This window comes from Bos taurus, chromosome 10 (assembly GCF_002263795.3).
Source record: "Bos taurus isolate L1 Dominette 01449 registration number 42190680 breed Hereford chromosome 10, ARS-UCD2.0, whole genome shotgun sequence".
Taxonomy (NCBI): domain Eukaryota; kingdom Metazoa; phylum Chordata; class Mammalia; order Artiodactyla; family Bovidae; genus Bos; species Bos taurus.
The window spans coordinates 99,824,833-99,845,729 of NC_037337.1; the positions used below are offsets into that span (position 1 = coordinate 99,824,833).

The 20,897-nt window shown below is 43.7% G+C and overlaps 1 long non-coding RNA gene across 2 annotated transcripts in view; it reads right to left on the minus strand.

Annotated features, from left to right (window-relative positions):
- Positions 1–1,167: 1,167 nt before the first annotated feature.
- Positions 1,168–20,897, minus strand: part of LOC112448534 (uncharacterized) — a 33,667-nt gene continuing 13,937 nt past the window's right edge. The window contains exons 3-4 of one of the 2 annotated variants that reach the window (XR_009496263.1): positions 16,372–16,842; positions 1,168–2,483 (exon numbers count right to left, since the gene is read on the minus strand). This is a non-coding gene — a long non-coding RNA (uncharacterized lncRNA). Of the gene's footprint in view, positions 2,484–9,955; positions 16,843–20,897 lie in introns of those variants that run through there. The other variant, XR_003036929.2, reaches the window with a different exon arrangement.

Genomic DNA, 20,897 nt, shown 5'->3' on the forward strand with positions numbered 1-20,897 from the left:
CACCGTGTCCAGCTGCTCAGCTGCAGCGGGAGGTCAGGGAGGAGCACTGGGGCCCAGAATCGTGGTGGAGGAGGCCCTGCTGGACGTCCAGCCCACACTAGACCATGGGGTAGAACTGAGGATAAGAGGGCAGAATTGAACTCTGCCTTCACAGAATTCAGTTTCTGGGGAAGTCAAATGGCAGCTGACCATCCAGGCATGAGAGCCTCCAAACCAGGGAGGTCAAGCTGAGCCTTGTCCACTCACAAAACCATGACAGATAATAACAAATTATTGTTTTAAGCCTGTAAATTTTGGAGTGGTTGGTCACACAGCAGAAGATAAGCAGTGACCTTGTTAAGACTCATTTGGGGACTTAATCTAAGAGGCCTAGGTTTCTATCAGCTGACAAGTCCTCCTGAGAATAACACATTACAGGTGTTCTTACTTGCAAGACAAGAAAGAGTTTGATCCTCTCAATGGATCCAACCTCTATGTGCCCATCTGTCAAGCTTTTCCTTTTTCTGGACTGGAAAGGAGTGGCCTTTGACAAGGCCCTACCCTGACCTTTGACCTCAGTCTCTTTTAGAGACTCTCAGTTTCTGGCAGCTAATTACACTTCTGTGATTTCCAAACCTTCCCTAAAAGTCCAGCCTCAAGGCAGACAAAGGTGGTGCTTGACTTGCAGTTCCTGGGGCCCATGGATGCTACACTGGCATTTCCTTGTTGATTTCATTTCTTGCTTTACAGGACCCAGTAGCTGGTGGAAGCCACCTACTTTCTGCTACTATCCTGTCCTTCAGGTAAGTCTGGGAGGGAGAGCAGGGCAGAGGAGGAACCACGCTTTGAAACCGGTCAGTGTTTTTGTTTGCACAGCTTGTGTTATTAATACTCCTGTTTAGCATAATTAGCTACCTTCCCCGTTTACACACAACCTGCGGTGTTTATGCCTCTGTTTGAGAGCTGAACCATCAGCAAAGGAGTCTAGCTCCCTGAAGGCTGAATGCAGGTGGTTCTGAATGCTGCAGGATGCCAGTTGTTCAGAAAAGCCAGAGACACAAGCTTTAATTGTGGCTAAAAATACACTCACTAGAAGAATCAGTCTCCTTAGGACTGTTTGGAGTGGATAAAAGCATACATGGATTCAGCAGTCTTCAGAAAGCCCTGCAGAACAAAGTAGAAGTGGGCAAGTGGAAACAAATGAACTTTATTAATGGGTGGGGAGGTGAAGATCGCTAATACAGGACAATATGACTTCTCTTTATTTGAATAATTGGCAGTCCATTTTACTTAGCCAGTGACTATTACCTCGGAATATGATTTCAGACTCAACAAAGCAGTGTATTTTAAGTCCGTCATGACTTCTTGTCAAACTTCAGGCAGGCTGCAATAAATAATTCAGCATCCTTTATAGAATCACAGCCTATTAAGGTTGGAGGAGAGCTTAGAGATAGAATTATGCATCGTGTGATATATTATTACATGATGTATTATTATTATGATATAATTACATGTACATTTCCATGTATATTAACTGAATTAATATTTTTCCATCAGCCACTAATTCACTACTCAAGAAAAAAGTTATCTGTGAAGGAAAAAAAAATAACTCATTTTGACTGGTCAGAAACGAGTCGAGATAAAATGATATACGCGTATGAGCATAGGTAAAAGTGACGCTCTCCAAAGTTGATTTGTGGAACGCCGCCCTGACATCCAGCAGGACCCAGAAACCCCGGTCAAACAACACTACCACAGTGTTCATTATGTGCTGGACACTGTTCTCAGTGTTATCTATATCTAATTCATTTAATCCTTTAAAAATCCCAATGAGGTAAGTAGTAAGAGCAAGCCGTTTTCAAATTAATAATAAGAATACGTCGTGAGCCAAGGATTATAATGAACTTATTTCTGTTTTGTTGTTCAGTCACTCTGTTGTGTCTGAATCTTTGCAACCCCATGGACTGCAGCACATCTGGCCTTCCTGTCCTTCACCATCTCCTGCAGCTTGCTCAAACTCATGTCCATTGAGTCGGTGATACCATCCAATCATTTTGCCCTCTGTCGTCACCTTGTCATCCTGCCTTCAGTCTTTCCCAGCATCAGGATCTTTTCTGATGAGTCAACTCTTCACATCAGGTGGCCAAAGTACTGGAGTTTCAGCTTCAGCATCATTCCTTCCAATGACTATTCAGGACTGATTTCCTTTAGAATGGACTGGTTGGATCTCCTTGCAGTCCAAGGGACTCTCAAGAGTCTTCTCCAACACCACAGTTCAAAAGCATCAATTCTTTGGTGCTCAGCCTTCTTTATGGTCCAACTCTCACATCCATACATGACTACTGGAAAAACCATAGTTTTGACTAATGGTTTACATGGGCCTTTGTTGGCAAAAGGTCTCTTCTTTTTAATATGCTGTCTAAGTTGGTCTTAACTTTTCTTTCAAGGAGTAACCATCTTTTAACTTCATGGCAGCAGAGATTTTGGAGCCCATTTCTGTACACCTGCAATAAAAATGGAAGAGGAGGAGGAAAGGAAAGAAAGGACAGGAGGTCCAGAACTTGCTCGCTTCCTTGGACAGGGAGCTCAGATTAGACTCTCCAGTCCAGTGCTTATATCCACTCTTAATTCAAGTCCTAAACACCTGGAGTCCCTAAGAAGAGTTCAGAAGATAGCAGTTATGTTAAACTGTATGTAATCTATGAAATCTTGAATGGATCTACCCATTTTTTCCTCATGCCAAACCTTCCTAGTCACGCCTTGTCTTCTGCTACTATTCTTAGAGAAGAGTCTGTGGTGCCTGGAGAGACAGCCAGGACTACAGTCCCCCTAATTCTTCATAACCAACTACTCTGATCATAGCAGATTAATCTAGGGTGGTCACTGATTCAAAGACAGCCATTGATGATAGTCTGGCCAAAAATCAATAAAGAAGTCATAAGCATCAGTTGGACTAGATGGAGTAGTGAGACTTAGAAGATATCTTCGGTGCATGTCCAAAGCTAATTCCATGTTATTTTGATGTTCCTCTGGAAAAAGCAAGAGAGTTCCAGAAAAGCATCTATTTCTGCTTAATTGACTGCCAAAGCCTTTGACTGTGTGGATCACAATAAACTGTGGAAAATTCTTCAAGAGATGGGAATACCAGACCACCTGATCTGCCTCTTGAGAAATCTGTATGCAGGTCAGGAAGCAACAGTTAGAACTGGACATGGACCAACAGACTGGTTCCAAATAGGAAAAGGAGTTCGTCAAGGCTGTATATTGTCCCCCTGCTTATTTAACTTCTATGCAGAGTACATCATGAGAAACGCTGGACTGGAAGAAACACAAGCTGGAATCAAGATTGCCAGGATAAATATCAATAACCTCAGATATGCAGATGACACCACCCTTATGGCAGAAAGTGAAGAGGAACTCAAAAGCCTCTTGATGAAAGTGCAAGTGGAGAGTGAAAAAGTTGGCTTCAAGCTCAACATTCAGAAAACGAAGATCATGGCATCTAGTCCCATCACTTCATGGGAAATAGATGGGGAAACAGTGGAAACAGTGCCAGACTTTATTTTTCTGGGCTCCAAAATCACTGTAGATGGTGACTGCAGCCATGAAATTAAAAGACGCTTACTCCTTGGAAGGAAAGTTATGACCAACCTAGATAGCATATTCAAAAGCAGAGACATTACTTTGCCAACAAAGGTCCGTCTAGTCAATGCTATGGGTTTTCCTGTGGTCATGTATGGATGTGAGAGCTGGACTGTGAAGAAGGCTGAGTGCTGAAGAAGTGATGCTTTTGAACTGTGGTGTTGGAGAAGACTCTTGAGAGTCCCTTGGACTGCAAGGAGATCCAACAAGTCCATTCTGAAGGAGATCAGCCCTGGGATTTCTTTGGAAGGAATGATGCTAAAGCTGAAACTCCAGTACTTTGGCCACCTCATGCGAAGGGTTGACTCATTGGCAAAGACTCTGATGCTGAGAGGGACTGGGGGCAGGAGGAGAAGGGGACAACAGAGAATGAGATGGCTGGATGGCATCACTGACTCGATGGACGTGAGTCTGGGTGAACTCCAGGAGTTGGTGATGGACAGGGAGGCCAGGCGTGCTGCGATTCATGGGGTGGCAAAGAGTCGGACATGACTGAGTGATTGATCTGATCTGATCTGTCCATTGAAGAAGGAAACGGCAACCCACTCTAGTGTTCTTGCCTGGAGAATCCCAGGGACAGGGAGCCTGGTGGGCTGCCGTCTATGGGGTCCCACAGAGTCGGACACAACTGAAGTGACTTAGCAGTAGCAGCATAGGGAAATCAGATCAGATCAGATCAGTCACTCAGTCGTGTCCGACTCCTTGCCACCCCATGAATCACAGCATGCCTGGCCTTCCTGTCCATCACCAACTCTCGGAGTTCACTGAGACTCACGTCCATCAAGTCAGTGATGCCATCCAGCCATCTCATCCTCTGTCGTCCCCTTCTCCTCCTGCCCCCAATCCCTCCCAGCATCAGGGTCTTTTCCAATGAATCAACCCTTCACATGAGGTGGCCAAAGTACTGGAGTTTCAGCTTTAGCATTATTCCTTCCAAAGAAATCCCAGGGCTGATCTCCTTCAGAGTGGACTGGTTGGATCTCCTTGCAGTCCAAGGGACTCTCAAGAGTCTTCTCCAACACCACAGTTCAAAAGCATCACTTCTTCAGCACTCAGCCTTCTTCACAGTCCAGCTCTCACATCCATACATGACCACAGGAAAACCCATAGCATTGACTAGACGGACCTTTGTTGGCAAAGTAATGTCTCTGCTTTTGAATATGCTATCTAGGTTGGTCATAACTTTCCTTCCAAGGAGTAAGCGTCTTTTAATTTCATGGCTGCAGCCACCATCTGCAGTGATTTTGGAGCCCAGAAAAATAAAGTCTGGCACTGTTTCCACTGTTTCCCCATCTATTTCCCATGAAGTGGTGGGACCGGATGCCATGATCTTCGTTTTCTGAATGTTGAGCTTGAAGCCAACTTTTTCACTCTCCACTTGCACTTTCATCAAGAGGCTTTTGAGTTCCTCTTCACTTTCTGCCATAAGGGTGGTGTCATCTGCATATCTGAGGTTATTGATATTTATCCTGGCAATCTTGATTCCAGCTTGTGTTTCTTCCAGTCCAGCGTTTCTCATGATGTAATCTGCATAGAAGTTAAATAAACAGGGTGACAATATACAGCCTTTACGAACTCCTTTTCCTATTTGGAACCAGTCTGTTGGTCCATGTCCAGTTCTAACTGTTGCTTCCTGACCTGCATACAGATTTCTCAAGAGGCAGATCAGGTGGTCTGGTATTCCCATCTCTTGAAGAATTTTCCACAGTTTATTGTGATCCACATGGTCCAAGGCTTTGGCATAGTCAATTAAGCAGAAATAGATGTTTTTTCTGGAACTCTCTTGCTTTTTCCATGATCCAGCGGATGTTGGCAATTTGATCTCTGGTTCCTCTGCCTTTTCTAAAACCAGCTTGAACATCAGGAAGTTCACGGTTCACATATTGCTGAAGCCTGGCTTGGAGAATTTTGAGCATTACTTTACTAGCATGTGAGATGAATGCAATTGTGCAGTAGTTTGAACATGCTTTGGCATTGCCTTTCTTTGGGATTGGAATGAGAACTGACCTTTTCCAGTCCTGTGGCCACTGCTGAGTTTTCCAGATTTGCTGGCATATTGAGTGCAGCACTTTCACAGCATCATCTTTCAGGATTTGGAATAGCTCAACTGGAATTCCATCACCTCCACTAGCTTTGTTCATAGTGATGCTTTCTAAGGCCCACTTGACTTCACATTCCAGGATGTCTGGCTCTAGGTCAGTGATCACACCATTGTGATTATCTGGGTCATGAAGATCTTTTTTGTACAGTTCTTCTGTGTATTCTTGCCATCTCTTCTTAATATCTTCTGCTTCTGTTAGGTCCATACCATTTCTGTCCATTATCAAGCTCATCTTTGCATGAAATGTTCCTTTGGTATCTCCAATTTTCTTGAAGAGATCCCTAGTCTTTCCCATTCTGTTGTTTTCCTCTATTTCTTTGCATTGATCGCTGAAGAAGGCTTTCTTATCTCTTCTTGCTATTCTTTGGAACTCTGCATTCAGATGTTTATATCTTTCCTTAATGATCTCTGTTCGTTTTCAAGGCAAACCATTCAATATCACAGTAATCCAAGTCTATGCCCCAACCAGTAACGCTGAAGAAGCTGAACGGTTCTATGAAGACCTACAAGACCTTTTAGAACTAACACCCAAAAAAGATGTCCTTTTCATTATAGGGGACTGGAATGCAAAAGTAGGAAGTCAAGAAACACCTGGAGTAACAGGCAAATTTCGCCTTGGAATACAGAATGAAGCAGGGCAAAGACTAATAGAGTTTTGCCAAGAAAATGCACTGGTCATAACAAACACCCTCTTCCAACAACACAAGAGAAGACTCTACACATGGACATCACCAGATGGTCAACACCGAAATCAGACTGATTATATTCTTTGCAGCCAAAGATGGAGAAGCTCTATACAGTCAGCAAAAACAAGACCAGGAGCTGACTGTGGCTCAGACCATGAACTCCTTATTGCCAAATTCAGATTTAAATTGACGAAAGTAGGGAAAACCACTAGACCATTCAAGTATGACCTAAATCAAATCCCTTGTGATTATACAGTGGAAGTGAGAAATAGATTTAAGGGCCTAGATCTGATAGAGTGCCTGATGAACTATGGAATGAGGTTCATGACATTGTACAGGAGACAGGGATCAAGATCATTCCCATAGAAAAGAAATGCAAAAAAAAAAAGCAAAATGGCTGTCTGGGGAGACCTTACAAATAGCAGCATAGGAAAAGAAGGGGCAAACGTTGAATTCTGTGTTTATGTTTTTGGCTTCATTCATAGGATATAAAGAAAAACGGATAACAAAGAGAAAACAGCAAGGACAACATGCCCAAACTCCCTTGCTGGGCATGTGTCTTGCTCAAAGAAACTGACAGAGGAACTGTGTGGCAGAGAGTTCTTGAAGGGTGTGGTGCAGCCTACAGCACTCTTGGTGACCTGGGCTGGGGAGGAAGGATGGACTGGTGGGTTAGGAGGCTCTGACCATCCCGAGACAGGGACTGGTACAAAAGCTTAACCCAGCTGGTCATTCAGTCCTGGAGGATATTTTGGGGTTCCTGTCGCTTCAGGCTGAGCCCAGTTTTGACTGATACTCTGTCCAGTCAGATGCGTCGTTCCATCTCCTCAGGCCCTGAGTGAGGGAAGGCGAGGTCAAGAGGCGGGGGAGCAGCCCTGAGTGCTACACTGATTGATGTCCCTCCACACGGAAGCGAGCGTTAGCGGGGAGGGAAGAGTTCCCCTTCTGACAAGTTATTCACTCGGCAAACAATTACATACCTCTTGCTATAGGCCAAATCCTGCTTTAAGTGCTTCACAACTGACAGTGTATTTAATTTTCATAACAGTCCGACAAGTAAGCAGGACTTAGCCTTGGTGGGAACTGGCTGACCCCACCAATTGTTTGTATGGAGAAGACAATATTGTTGGCGGACAATAAGGCCGGGCATGCTCAGTCACTTTAGTCGTGTCGGATTCTGCAACCCTATGGACGGTAGCCCACCAGGTTCCTCTGTCCATGGGATTCTCCAGGCAGGATTACTGGAGTAGGTTGCCATTTCCCTCTCTAGGGGCTGTTCCCAATCCAGGGATCGAACCCGCGTCTCTTATTTCCTGCATTGGCAGGTAGGCTCTTTACCACTAGTGCCAGCTGGCAGAAATGTGTATACGTAGAGGGGAAAAATGCAGAAGCCAAAGGCAGTAGAGGACATGCATAAGAAGATACCATGGGGTAGAAAGAAACTGAGTTGAAACCACTGGTGGTTGAATGTGATAGGAGGGCAGAAGCAGGGCAGATATTGACAGGCAGTGATGGAATCCCCACAGTGATGGGAAAATAGTCTAGGAATGATGGATTCGACCCTGCTGAAGGGGTAAGCACAAGCCAGGGCATCTCAGGTGACCACTGAGATAGTCTTTATTTCTCCGGCCTCTCCAGCTATCCCAACATAAACATCCTTCACTTGAGGTAACACAGGAGGGTCTCTGTACTTGTTCCTTCTAGGAAACTGCCTGGTGTCGCAAGGGAATGCAGAAGAGCTAGCCTGCCTAGGGTTGCATCCATGCTCCATCACTCCTGAGCACTGTCATCTGGAGCAAGTTACCTGACCTCTCTGGGCCTCTGTTACATCATCTGTGGAGGAGTTTATCATGGGGATAGTACTAGTATTTACCTTGTAGGACTGTTATGAGAATTAAATAAACTGCCAGGGCCTGAGGAGATAGAATGACGCATCTGATTGGAGAGTGTGTCAGTCAGAACTGGGCTCAGCCTGAAGTAACAGGAAACCCAACTATCCTCCAGGACTGAATAATAATTAAACAAGATACAGGTCATCTCTCTCCCATAAATAAAGTCTGAGGTGAGCCAGTCCAGCTCTGGCATGATGTCCCCGGGGTCCCATCCTCAGAACTCAGTTTCCATTTCTTGGTCCACATGGACACTCTTGCTGGAAGGGAAGAGGAAACCTAGTGGGAAGAATGCAGACCCTCATTCATCCTAGAATGAGGCACAAACCCGTCCTTTTACTCCCACGTCCTTGAGCAGAGTCAAATGGCCACACCTATTGCAAGAGAGATTGGGGAATGGCATCTTTATTCTGAGGAGCCCCCAGGCCCCACTGAAAGATGGGGGCTGTATTACTGTCAGGGAAGGGAAGAAGAGCTTGAGTGGGTAACCAGCGCCATAGTGAGTTTGTGTGGAGAAACCAAATGCTTCGTTCATCCCTTGTTGGGCAAAAGGCTTCTCTTCATCTAGCAGGGCTGGTGGATGTCTGTCTGACTCTAGGCTTCAGGATTAGAAAGTCGCCTTGACCACCAACAGAAACTGTGTTCTCCAGTATCACTGTTATCACCACAAAGGTGATATATTTATTTCCCCCGATGAAAAATTGGCCTTGTTTTTAGTTGTTTCTGTCCTTTATCGAGCCCATCTTTGCATCCCTTGGTATCTCTAATTTTCTTTAAGAGATCTCTAGTCTTTCCCATTCTGTTGTTTTCCTCTATTTCTTTGCATTGATCGCTGAGGAAGGTTTTCTTATCTCTTCTTGCTATTCTTTGGAACTCTGCATTCAGATGCTTATATCTTTCCTATTCTCCTTTGCTTTTCGCTTCTCTTCTTTTCACAGCTATTTGTAAGGCCTCCCCAGACAGCCATTTTGCTTTTTTGCATTTCTATTCCATGGGGATGGTCTTGATCCCTGTCTCCTGTACAATGTCACGAACCTCATTCCATAGTTCATCAGGCACTCTATCTATCAGATCTAGGCCCTTAAATCTATTTCTTGCTTCCACTGTATAATCATAAGTGATTTGATTTAGGTCATAACTGAATGGTCTAGTGGTTTTCCCTACTTTCTTAAATTTAAGTCTGAATTTGGTAATAAGGAGTTCATGATCTGAGCCACAGTCAGCTCCTGGTCTTGTTTTTGTTGACTGTATAGAGCTTCTCCATCTTTGGCTGCAAAGAATATAATCAATCTGATTTCGGTGTTGACCATCTGGTGATATCCATGTGTAGAGTCTTCTCTTGTGTTGTTGGAAGAGGGTGTTTGCTATAACCAGTGCATTTTCTTGTAAAACTCTATTAGTCTTTTCCCTGCTTCATTCCATAACAGTGTCAGACTTTATTTTTGGGGGGGCTCCAAAATCACTGCAGATGGTGACTGCAGCCATGAAATTAAAAGATGCTTACTCCTTGGAAGGAAAGTTATGACCAACCTAGATAGCATATTCAAAAGCAGAGACATTACTTTGCCAACAAAGGTCCGTCTAGTCAAGGCTATGGTTTTTCCAGTGGTCATGTATGGATGTGAGAGTTGGACTGTGAAGAAGGCTGATCGCCGAAGAAGTAATGCTTTTGAACTGTGGTGTTGGAGAAGACTCTTGAGAGTCCCTTGGACTGCAAGGAGACCCAACCAGTCCATTCTGAAGGAGATCAGCCCTGGGATTTCTTTGGAAGGACTGATGCTGAAGCTGAAACTCCAATACTTTGGCCACCTCATGTGAAGAGTTGACTCATTGGAAAAGACTCTGATGCTGGGAAAGACTGAAGGCAGGAGGAGAAGGGGATGACAGAGGATGAGATGGCTGGATGGCATCACTGACTCGATGGACGTGAGTCTGGGTGAACTCCGGGAGTTGGTGATGGACAGGGAGGCCTGGTGTGCTGTGATTCATGGGGTCGCAAAAGGTCGGACACGACTGAGCGACTGAACTGAACTGAACTGAGTTGTTTCAGAACCCTGGTGCGGAAGAAGCGAGATTGTTTAACAGACTCTTCCAGTTTCCAGGATAGCTCAATGAGGGAAAAGACCTGCACAAACTTTGTCATCACACACAGAAGTCATATGTTGTGGACTCATGGCATAGAGAGAAACCAGGGTGCATTTCTGGCTATGTTTCAACTGCACTCCTCCTAGATCCAAAATGTGCTTGGTGACTAAATATGTCTGGATGCAGTCTAAAAAAAAAAAAACCTCCAGTCAAAGCAATGCCATTATACATATTCCTTTCTGGGGAGATTTTCTGTTGAGTGGTATCCAGGGCTTTTGTGTTAATCCTTTAGCAGAGTTGGGGTTTTTTTTTTTATCTAAACTGACTATTCTCCACCATGTACTCTTTTAACATTTAGAAAGTGTCCATTTTTAGCAAAAGCACAGCTGTGTGAATGCAGCATATTGGTGTGGAGGAGGGTTATATTTCACTTTTCTGTATTAGAGAAGTAAGAAAATCACTGATTTTTAGATTTGGAAGGAAACTTAGGGATCTTCAAGCCAATCCTTCCTATTACAGATGAGAAAACTGAAGCCCAGAAAAGGAAAGAAAAGCTGATCACTCAAGCTAATAAATTATAGATTTAGACAAGGGCCCAATAACTACCACTTCCATATACCTACAGGATACCTACCACCCGAGGCAAAACTCCCCTCCACTCTTCCATGCAACACCTTCCCTACAATCAATACAATTAAGAGATGAGATGGGTTATTTAAACTAAGTCTCCATGCCTCGTTTTCCCACCTGTAGAATGAGAATCATGATGACTGTCTCACAGGGCTATCCATAAAGGTTAAGTTAGATAACTATGCTAATACGTGTGTGCGTGCTAAGTCACTTTGGTTGTGTCTGACTCTGCGACCTCATGGATTGTACCCCGCCAGGCTCCTCTGTCCATGGGATTCTCCAGGCAAGAATAGTGGAGTGGGTTGCTTTGCCTTCCTCCAGAAGCTCTTCCCAACCCAGGAACCAAACCAACGTCTCTTATGTCTCCTGCATTTGCAAGCGGGTTCTTTACTGTCAGTACCACCTGGGAAGCCCAACTAGGCTAATACTCTTACACAAACAAAGTAAATGTACCTCAAACAGAATATGGGCTCACAAGGAGTTTTTATTAAAAGAGAACACCATGTAAAAGGTTAAAAGCTCTAAGCGGGTACTGAGGTCATATCACTTCTGTCACTTGTTCATTCATTCATTCAATCAAGAGTAAATACATAGTTATTTATCTGCTCTGTGGCAAGCATTGAGCTGAATTCTGAGGATATAAAGGTGAATCTGATCATGCTCGTGGTGTAGAAGAGGAAATAAGTGATTACCTAATATATTAAAACCAAAAAATGGAATGGGTAAATACAGGTATGAGGTATAAAGAGTGTCCAATGAAGTCTCTTGATTAAGGCTGGGAGCAGAGAGAGTAACGGAAAATATTTCCTGAAAGAAGTGACTCCTGAGTTTGATTTTCAAAGAAATAGCAGGTGCAAAGGCACTGAGGCATGAGACACTATGTTACTCATGGAAAAATAACAGAGTTCAGTGTTGGAGAATAAGGTGCAAGGAGGACAGAAATAGGAGCTGAGGTGGATAGGAACCAGATCATGAAGACTGTTCAGTCCATGTTGAGAACTAAGAGTTTATGTCCAGGCAGTCAAGAGGTTGGTGCATGCTTTTTGAGCAGAAAGAGATGTGGCCAGATTGCTTCTGGTATGAGTTGAGTAAAAGGAGCAATTTGGGAGGCAGGAAGCAGGAAAGCAAGTTAGGCGACAAGGTCAAGACTGTAAGCTGTTCACCAATATCCATCCAATATCCATTCTCTCTTCTTACATAGGGGTTGAATTTTTACCTGGACATAGGCTGCCCAGAATGAAGACTACATTTCCTAGTTAATTCCTTGCAATGAAGTGGGGCCATGTAACTAATCCTGCTCAGTGGGATGGGATTCTAAATTACATGGGAAACTCTAGGTTCCTACTTAAAGGAAAGGTTAAAAATACCCTCTCATTTCTCATATCCCCCTTCTTTCTTCCTGGAATTCAGGGATGGCGGCAAGCCATCTTGGACCATGTAGATGAGAGCACCACCAGAAGGAGGAGGAATTCCCTAGCAGAAGGAATCTGAGCTTCTGAAGAAGAAGAGGCTGCAGACCAGCCTGGATTGTTGACAGAGAAAAACCCTCCTGTCTTGTGTTTTAAGCCACTGGTACTTAGGTCTTTAGCCAACAAAGGTCCATCTAGTCAAAGCTATGGTTTTTCCAGTAGTCATGTATGGATGTGAGAGGTGGACTATAAAGAAAGCTGAGCACCAAAGAATTGATGCTTTTGAACTGTGGTGTTGGAGAAGACTCTTGAGAGTCCCTTGGACTGCAAGAAGGTCCAACCAGTCCATCCTAAAGGAGATCAGTCCTGGGTGTTCACTGGAAGGACTGATGCTGAAGCTGAAACTCCAATACTTTGGCCACCTGATGCGAAGAGTTGACTCATTGGAAAAGACCCTGATGCTGGGAAAGACTGAAGGCATGAGGAGAGGGGGATGACAGAGGATGAGATGGTTGGATGGCATCACTGACTCAATAGACATGAGTTTGAGTAAACTCCAGGAGTTGGTGATGGACAGGGAGGCCTAGTGTGCTGCAGTCCATGGGGTCGCAAAGAGTCGGACACGACTAAGTGATTGAATTGAACTGAACTGAACTTTAGGTCTCGGTCACATGCAGTCAAACCAGTTTTGTCACAATTCCATGAGATAGTGAAGCGTAGATGAAGGGAGACCATCTAAGCTGAGGCAGAGGGAATGGAGCAGAGATAACATTTGAGAGAAGCTGTAGGACTTACTCACAGAAGACACGAGAGAAGAGGTGTCAACTGCAGCTCCCGAGTGCCTTTGCTTGAAGACTAAGTGTGTGATGACATCATCAAGGAAGAAAGACAGGAGAAATTAAATGGCTTCCAAACATTTTAAAGACTTGGAAGTTTTCTGGACAAGATCTCAGTTTTCAGTTCATTTATTCATCCATTCAGAAATCCTTTACTGAACTTGCACAAAATGTAAGTAACACATAATTTTTTCAAGTTATACATTAGCAACAGTCAGTTAAAAAAAAAAGGTGATTTCTAATGTAACAGCAATAAAGTACAGAAATCTCTAGACTGTGCAAAGATGTGTGAAATCCTCCATGACCTGAGCTATCAACAGAAAGGCATCTCTTAATGAGTGTGGTGTTGCTCCAGATTTGTACAGCCAGTGAGCCTGGAAAAGGGAAGTGTGAGGGGCCCACTCTGAGCTGAAAGACTTCATTAAACCCTACTTGTTTGGAATCGAGGTGCTGTGAGAAAGAGAAAATCCTTTAATCGAGGAAGATTCCAGGTAACCAACTCACTGAGTTATGCCATAATCCCAACTATCCTTAGGGCATCCATTTTCAACTAAATTGTTGGCACAAAATAAAATATGAGTATGTACATGCCTTACATCTTGAAACATAGTCCTGTTTAGATAATCTGTGCACATTTTCACAGCAGACTTTTTGAAGTGTTTATCCTCCTACACAAGCAGTTTAAATAATCACCCCCATGTGATATTCTGGACTTCCTCAGTAGAAAAGTTTTTCTCATATTGATTAAAAATTCAAAGGATATCTATAAATCAGGAAACTCATTTTACATTTGTGTTACCATCTAAAAATATTAGGCTGCCTCCAACATATCCTAAAATAGGTTTCTTAAATATAAAATACACAGGAAGGAAGATAAACAAGCTGATTTATCCTGTCTTAATGGACTGTTGAGATCCTCTCGTCTCTGTTGCCCTCAGAATCCTCTGTCAACGGTTAAATGAAGGTATTTCTCAACTAAGTCAGACGAAGGTAAAGTGTTGGTTTAATTAACTGGCATTCAGTGCAGTTCTCCAGGTTATTTCTAGAACACCTGCCAGAACCTGCCCTAGGTCTGTAGGATCATGTAAATTATGTACGTTATGCAGAATTATGTAAAATTGTTGCTCTGTTACAGATGCAAGCAGAGAGCCCTGGGATCTAGAGGCAAGGATGAATTCCTTACGATTAGAATCAAAACACTTCCTAAAGATTCCTACATTTGAGCTGAGCTTCAGGAAGGAAGGGCTGGACCTGTCAAGGAGGCAGGTCTGACATTCCAGACAGAGGGAATTAGTTTCTATGAGAGTTGGATGATCAGTACAGAGCCTGGTGGGAATGGGCTGTCAGCTGTGCAGGAGGTATGTTTATGGGCTGACTTGTGTCTCTCAAGATTCCTGTGTTGAGGTCCTAACCCGTAGTTCCTCAGACCATGACTGTATTTGGAGACAGAGTCTTTGAAGAGGTAATTAAGGCAAAATGAGGTTGCTAGTGGACCTCCCCGGAGAAGGCGATGGCACCACACTCCAGTACTCTTGCCTGGAAAATCCCATGGATGGAGGAGCCTGGTGGGCTGCAGTCCATGGGGTCTTGAAGAGTCGGACACGACTGAGCGACTTCACTTTCATTTTTCACTTTCATGCATTGGAGAAGGAAATGGCACCCCACTCCAGTGTTCTTGCCTGGAGAATCCCGAGGGAGCCTGGTGGGCTGCCATCTATGGGGTCGCACAGAGTCGGGCACGACTGGAGCGACTTAGCAGCAGCAGCAGCAGTGGACCTCCCAGGCGGCACCAGTGGTTAAAAAAAGAAAAATCTGCCTGCCAGTGCAGAAGGCAGAAGAGACTTGGCTTCAATCTCTGGGTCGGGAAGATCCCCTGGAGTAGGAAATGGCAGCCCACTCCAGTATCTTTGCCTGGAGAATCCCATGGACAGAGAAGCCTGGCGGGCTACAGTCCTTGGGGTCACAAAGAATCAGACGTGACTGAGCACAGGTGCACACACAGGGCAGACCTAATCCAGTAAATGACTGGTGTCCTTAGCAGAGGAAGTTGGGACACAGACACTCACAGAAAGAAGACCACGTGATGACACAGGGAAGCCAAGGAAACAGGCCTCGGAGAGGCCAACTCTGCCAGCACCTTGATCACAAGCTTCTAGCCTCCAGGACTGTGAGGAGATAAATTTCTGTTATTTAAGCCACTCAGTCTGTGATACTTTGTGATGGAAGCTCTAGCAAATTAATATGAGGGTGACTTGTCAAAATTTGTAAAAGACCTTCAAGTGCATGACGGTTAGTCCTCACATCATCCTTGCCAGGTACACATTGTTGTGCACATTTAAGGAAACAGGCTCACAGAGGATAATCAACTTTCCCAATGTCACACCTCTACAAGTAGCAGGAAAAAAAAAATAGGTAGAGAACTGGAATCACACTGCACATATTATTTGCTCATTTTTACTTATTGGTATTATCCTAGACACTCTCCATGCTCAGTTGCTTCAGTCACATTCCACTCTTTGTAACCCCAGACGATAGCCCACCAGGCTCCTGTGTCCATGGGATTTCCCAGGCAAGAATACTGGAGTGGGTTTCCATGGCTTTCTCCAGGGCTCTTCCCAGCCCAGGGATTGAACCCACATCTCTCAAGTCTTCTGCTTTGGGGGATGCTCTTCACCACTAGTACCACCTGGGGACACTCCCCATATCAGTAAAAACCCAAGCCTGTCGATGTGGGTTTGCCTATCTCAACTTTGGATAAGCTGCCAAGGGATTCTATGTAAGACAAAAACAACCCTGAAAACTACACTGGAAAAACCAGAAATGAATCATAATCTGTTAAAACTGGTAAGGAATTTCGTGATCACTCAGGAAAGTCAACCGTGTAATAGATGAGAAGAGGGCCATGGCACATCATGGAGCTGGAAAGGCAGTCCTGGAGTATGTGAATACTCTGGGGAGGACTTTCTCATCTTCCTGGAGCTCAAGACCCATGAAAAGCTGAACGAGTGGCTGATTGCTCCCTCAGTCAGTCAGTCAGTTCAGTCACTCAGTCGTGTCTGACTCTTTGTCACCCCATGGACTGCAGCACACCAGGCTTCCCGGTCCATCACCAACCTCCAGAGTTTGCTCAAACTCGTGTCCATTGAGTCGGCGATGCCATCCAACCATGTCATCCTCTGTCATCCCCTTCTCCTCCCATCTTCAATCCTTCCCAGCATCAGGGTCTTTTGCAATGAGTTAGTTCTTCGCATCTGGTGGCCACTTCAGCATCAGTCCTTCCAATGAATATTCAGGACTGATTTCCTTTAGAATTCCTCCCTAACCCTGGATCTGATAAAACAAAACTGATGGTGGTGTTAGTGCTCACCTCACAGTTTACAGAAGGAAAGAATGGTCCACAGGAACACTCAGGAAACATAAATTATGAACTTTACGATTTGCAAGATAAAAATCAAGAGTACTGTTCTTGCCTTTTGTCTCGAGATTATCCAATTCATTCTTTATAACCATCTTTCAGACTGATGTGGTGATTGTTGCAAGACCATATGTCTATCTTCAGTGAAATCCATTGAAGAACTGGGATCACTTAAGGAGAAAGAAAACATTCATCACCTCGTGAATTTTACTATCCAGTTGAAGATAACCTGACAAAATCTTCTTTTAAAATTAGAAAGAAAAAGACAGGAATATGCTTAAAGCGGCCTTCAAATTATTTTCTCAGTAACCTAAGGAGAATCTATGTGGTGGCTCCATTTTTGGTTTTTTGAGGAACCTCCACACTGTTCTCCAAAGTGGCTGTGCCGGTCTACATTCCCACCAACAGTGCAGGGGAGTTCCCTTGTCACCAGAGCCTCTTCAGCATTTATTGTTTGTAGGTGCTCTGGTGATTGCCATTCTGACTGGTGTGAGGCCGAAGCTCATTGTTGTTTTGATTTGCATTTCTCTCACAATTAGAGAAGTGCACAGCTCCTGCATGGGCTATAAAGCATGGAATAATTGAAAGAAATCATGAACATTCATCTAGCATTACAGGCTTTGGGTGTCCATTCTAATCCTAGCAGCCAGGCCCCACAACTCCTGTGAATCACTGGATTCACTATAGTTTTTTTTTTTGGCTTGCCTTCAACAACCCCAAATAGGACATTTTATTACTTATTCATTCTTTTAACTCTAAGTGAACTAAGTTATGCTTGTAAATGATTGGGCCATGGCAATCAAGTTACCTGACAATTTCCATGGAAGTCACAGTGCTAACCTAATGCAATGTGACAGCACTTTCCTGTTCCACATTCTCAAAATTTGATTATACAGAATAAAAAAAAAAATTCATCAGGAGCCTCACTCAGATTTCACAAGGCCTGTTCAATATCCGAATGCAGAGGTTAGGCTGCAGGAGTGACAGCCTAGAGCAGCGGCCTGCCTGTCAGTCATCTTTCTTGGGCTCCAAATGGAGCAGAATTTATGTGTACTGGTTCTGTTACCTTTTTCAGGATTCGGGGCTTCGCTAGTCCATGAATAATGAAATCCACCACTAGTCATAAATTGGAAGAGATAGTCTGTATTTTGACTCCACAAAAGCAATTTAAAAGGATTTCCCATAGTTATATACAGATGTGAAAGTTAGACTATGAAGGTTGAACACTGAAGAATCGATGCTTTCAAACTGTGGTGCCAGAGAAGACTCTTGAGAGTCCCTTGGACTGCAAGGAAATTAAACCAGTCCATCCTAAAAGAAATCAATCCTGAACATTCATTGAAAGGACTGATGCTGAAGCTGAAGCTCCAATACTTTGGCCACCTGATTCAAAGAACTGACTTTGGAAAAGATCCTGATGCTGGGAAAGATTGAAGGCGGGAGAAGAAGGGGAAAACAGAGGATAAAATTGTTGGATGGTATTATCAACTCAATGGAGATGAGTTTGAGCCAATTCTGGAAGACAGTGAAGTCTGGTGTGGTGCAGTCCACCAAGTCTCAAAGAGTCAGACACGACTTAACAACTGAGCAACAACAAAGCCTCTGGCACATTCCTAGACCTGGCACATTAGAGCATCCAGAGTAGCTTCCACCCAGGTTCTTCATTCCACTGGTATTTGTTGCATATTTCCCGCAGGTGTCTAATTAGTAAATGACATAAAAGTGTAGGCGTTTGCATTACCCTGGTTCAGTTCTGGACTGGAAAATGCAGCTTCTCTTTTCTCTATTTTCACTTGGTGCTTCTCATTCTAAGTGTCTACAACCCCTCCAAGGCCCCCAGCCACCAGCAGGGCACAGTGAACATTTAGTGCCATAAAGACTAAGCATGGGATTTTCACCAGACTGAAAGGGCAGCAATCCCAATGAGGTAGGAGGGTGAGGTAACCTCAGAGCCACCTACGACGTCATTCCAAGAAACCACTGACAGGGCAGGATGCTACTTCTCCCCAACTCTCCCTTCACCAGTGAAGAACTCTCAGGATGTCTGAAATTAACACAGGTTGTCCCATGTCTTGGCTGTTGTGAATACTTTTGCTATGAACATAGGGGTGCAAGTGTCTCTCTAAATGATAGTTTTGACCAGATATATATGTTCAGAAGTGGGACTGCTGGATCATAATGGCAACTCTAGCTTTTTGAGGAACCTCAATGCTGTTTTACATACTGGCTGCACCAATGTATGTTCCAACAGTATGCTGCTATTGCTGTTTAGTCGATAATACGTGTAGGACTGTTTGCAACCCCAGGGACTGTAGCCCTCCAGGCTCCTCTGACCCCATGGACTGTAGCCTGCCAGGTTCCACTGTCCATGGGATATGCCAGGCAAGAATACTGGAGTGGGTTGCCATTTCCTTCTCTAGGGATCTTCCTGACCCAGGGATCAAACCTGAATCTCCTGCTTGGCAGGTGGATTCTTTACCAATGAGCCGCCTGGGACGTAGAGACGGCTAAGAGGAATGTGAAAAGATGCTCAACATCGCTAATTATTAGAGAAATGCAAATCAAGACTACAATGAGCTATCTCCTCACACCAATCAGAATAGCCATTATTTAAAAATTCACAAATAACAACTGTCCAACAGTGTAGGAGGGTTCATTTTTCTCCACACTCTCTTTAGCATTTATTTGTGAACTTTTTGATGATGGCTATTCTCTCTGGTGTGAGGCAATACCTAATTGTAGTCTTGGTTTGCATTTCTCTAATAACTATCAACATTGAGCATCTTTTCATGTGTCTCTTGACTATCTCTACATCTTCCTTGGAGAAATATCTGTTTGGGTCTCCTGCCCATTTTCGACTGAGTCGTTTGTCTTTTTGTTAAATGCACTGGTTGCATATTTTGGAAATTAAGCCCTGTTGGTTGCATCATTTGCAAATATTTTCTCCTAGTCCTTATGTTGTCTCTTTGTTTTATGGTTTCCTTTGCTGTGCAAAAGCTTGTAATTTTGATTAAGTCCCATTTGTTTACTTTTGCTTTTATTTCTATTGTCTTGCTATTATTTCTATTGTCTAAGAAAATATTGGCACAATGTATGCTGAAGAATGTTTTGCTTGTGTTCTAGTTTTTTATTATATATATAAAATTTTGTTTCTATTTACTTGGCTGTGCTGGGCCTCTGTTGCTGTACAGGGTCTTCTCTAATTGCAGTGAGCGGGGGTGCTCTCTAACTGCTGTGCAGGGCCTTTGTTGCTGTACAGGGTCTTCTCTAATTGCAGTGAGCGGGGGCTGCTCTCTAACTGCTGTGCACAGGTTTCTCATTGCAGTGGCTTCTCTTGTCATGGAGCACAGGCTCTAGGGAACCTGGCTTCAGGGTTTGTGGCACATAGTTCAGTAATTCTTGCTTGTGGGCTCTAGAGCACAAGCCCAATACTTGTGGTGCACAGGCTTATTAGTTGCTCTGAACCACATGGGATCTTCCCGGACCAAGGATCCATGTCTCCTGCTTTGGCAGGCAGATTCTTCACCAATGAGCCACCAGGGAAGCCCCTCTTATAGGAGTTCTATGGTGTCATCTTATATTTAAGCCTTTAAGCCATTTTGACTTTATTGCATATAGTGTGAGGGTGTGCTCTGACTTTGCATGCAACTGTCCAACTTTCCCAACACCACTTGAAGAAACTGTCTTTTATCCCTTGTATATTCTTGCTTCCTGTGTCAAAGATTGACTGTAGGTGTGTGGGTTTATTTCTGGGCTTCCTAGTCTGTGCCATTGATCTATATGTCTGTTTCTGTGCTGATACCATGTTGTTTTGATTACTGTAGCTTTGTAGTATCAACAATGAACCTTTTTGAAAAAAGAAATATGTATCTTATACACTGAATCTTTACTATAAACTACAAAAGTATATCATGTTTTACAAGTAATAATAAAGTGTGCAATATTTATAGAGCATTATATAGCTCTGTGAATACACTAAAACATCACTGGTTGCCTAGCTCTTAGGTAAAGTGAATGGGGAATGAGAATAACTACTAATATGTATGGAATTTCTTTTGGCAGCATTGAAAATGTTCTAAAATTATATCATGGTGATGACTGAACTGTGTGAACAAATCGAGAAACACCACTAAATGGAAAAGCTTTATACTTTCTGTCTCTATGAATTTGCCTATGCTCAACATTTCACAGAAATGGAATATAACAGTATATGTTTTTGTGACTA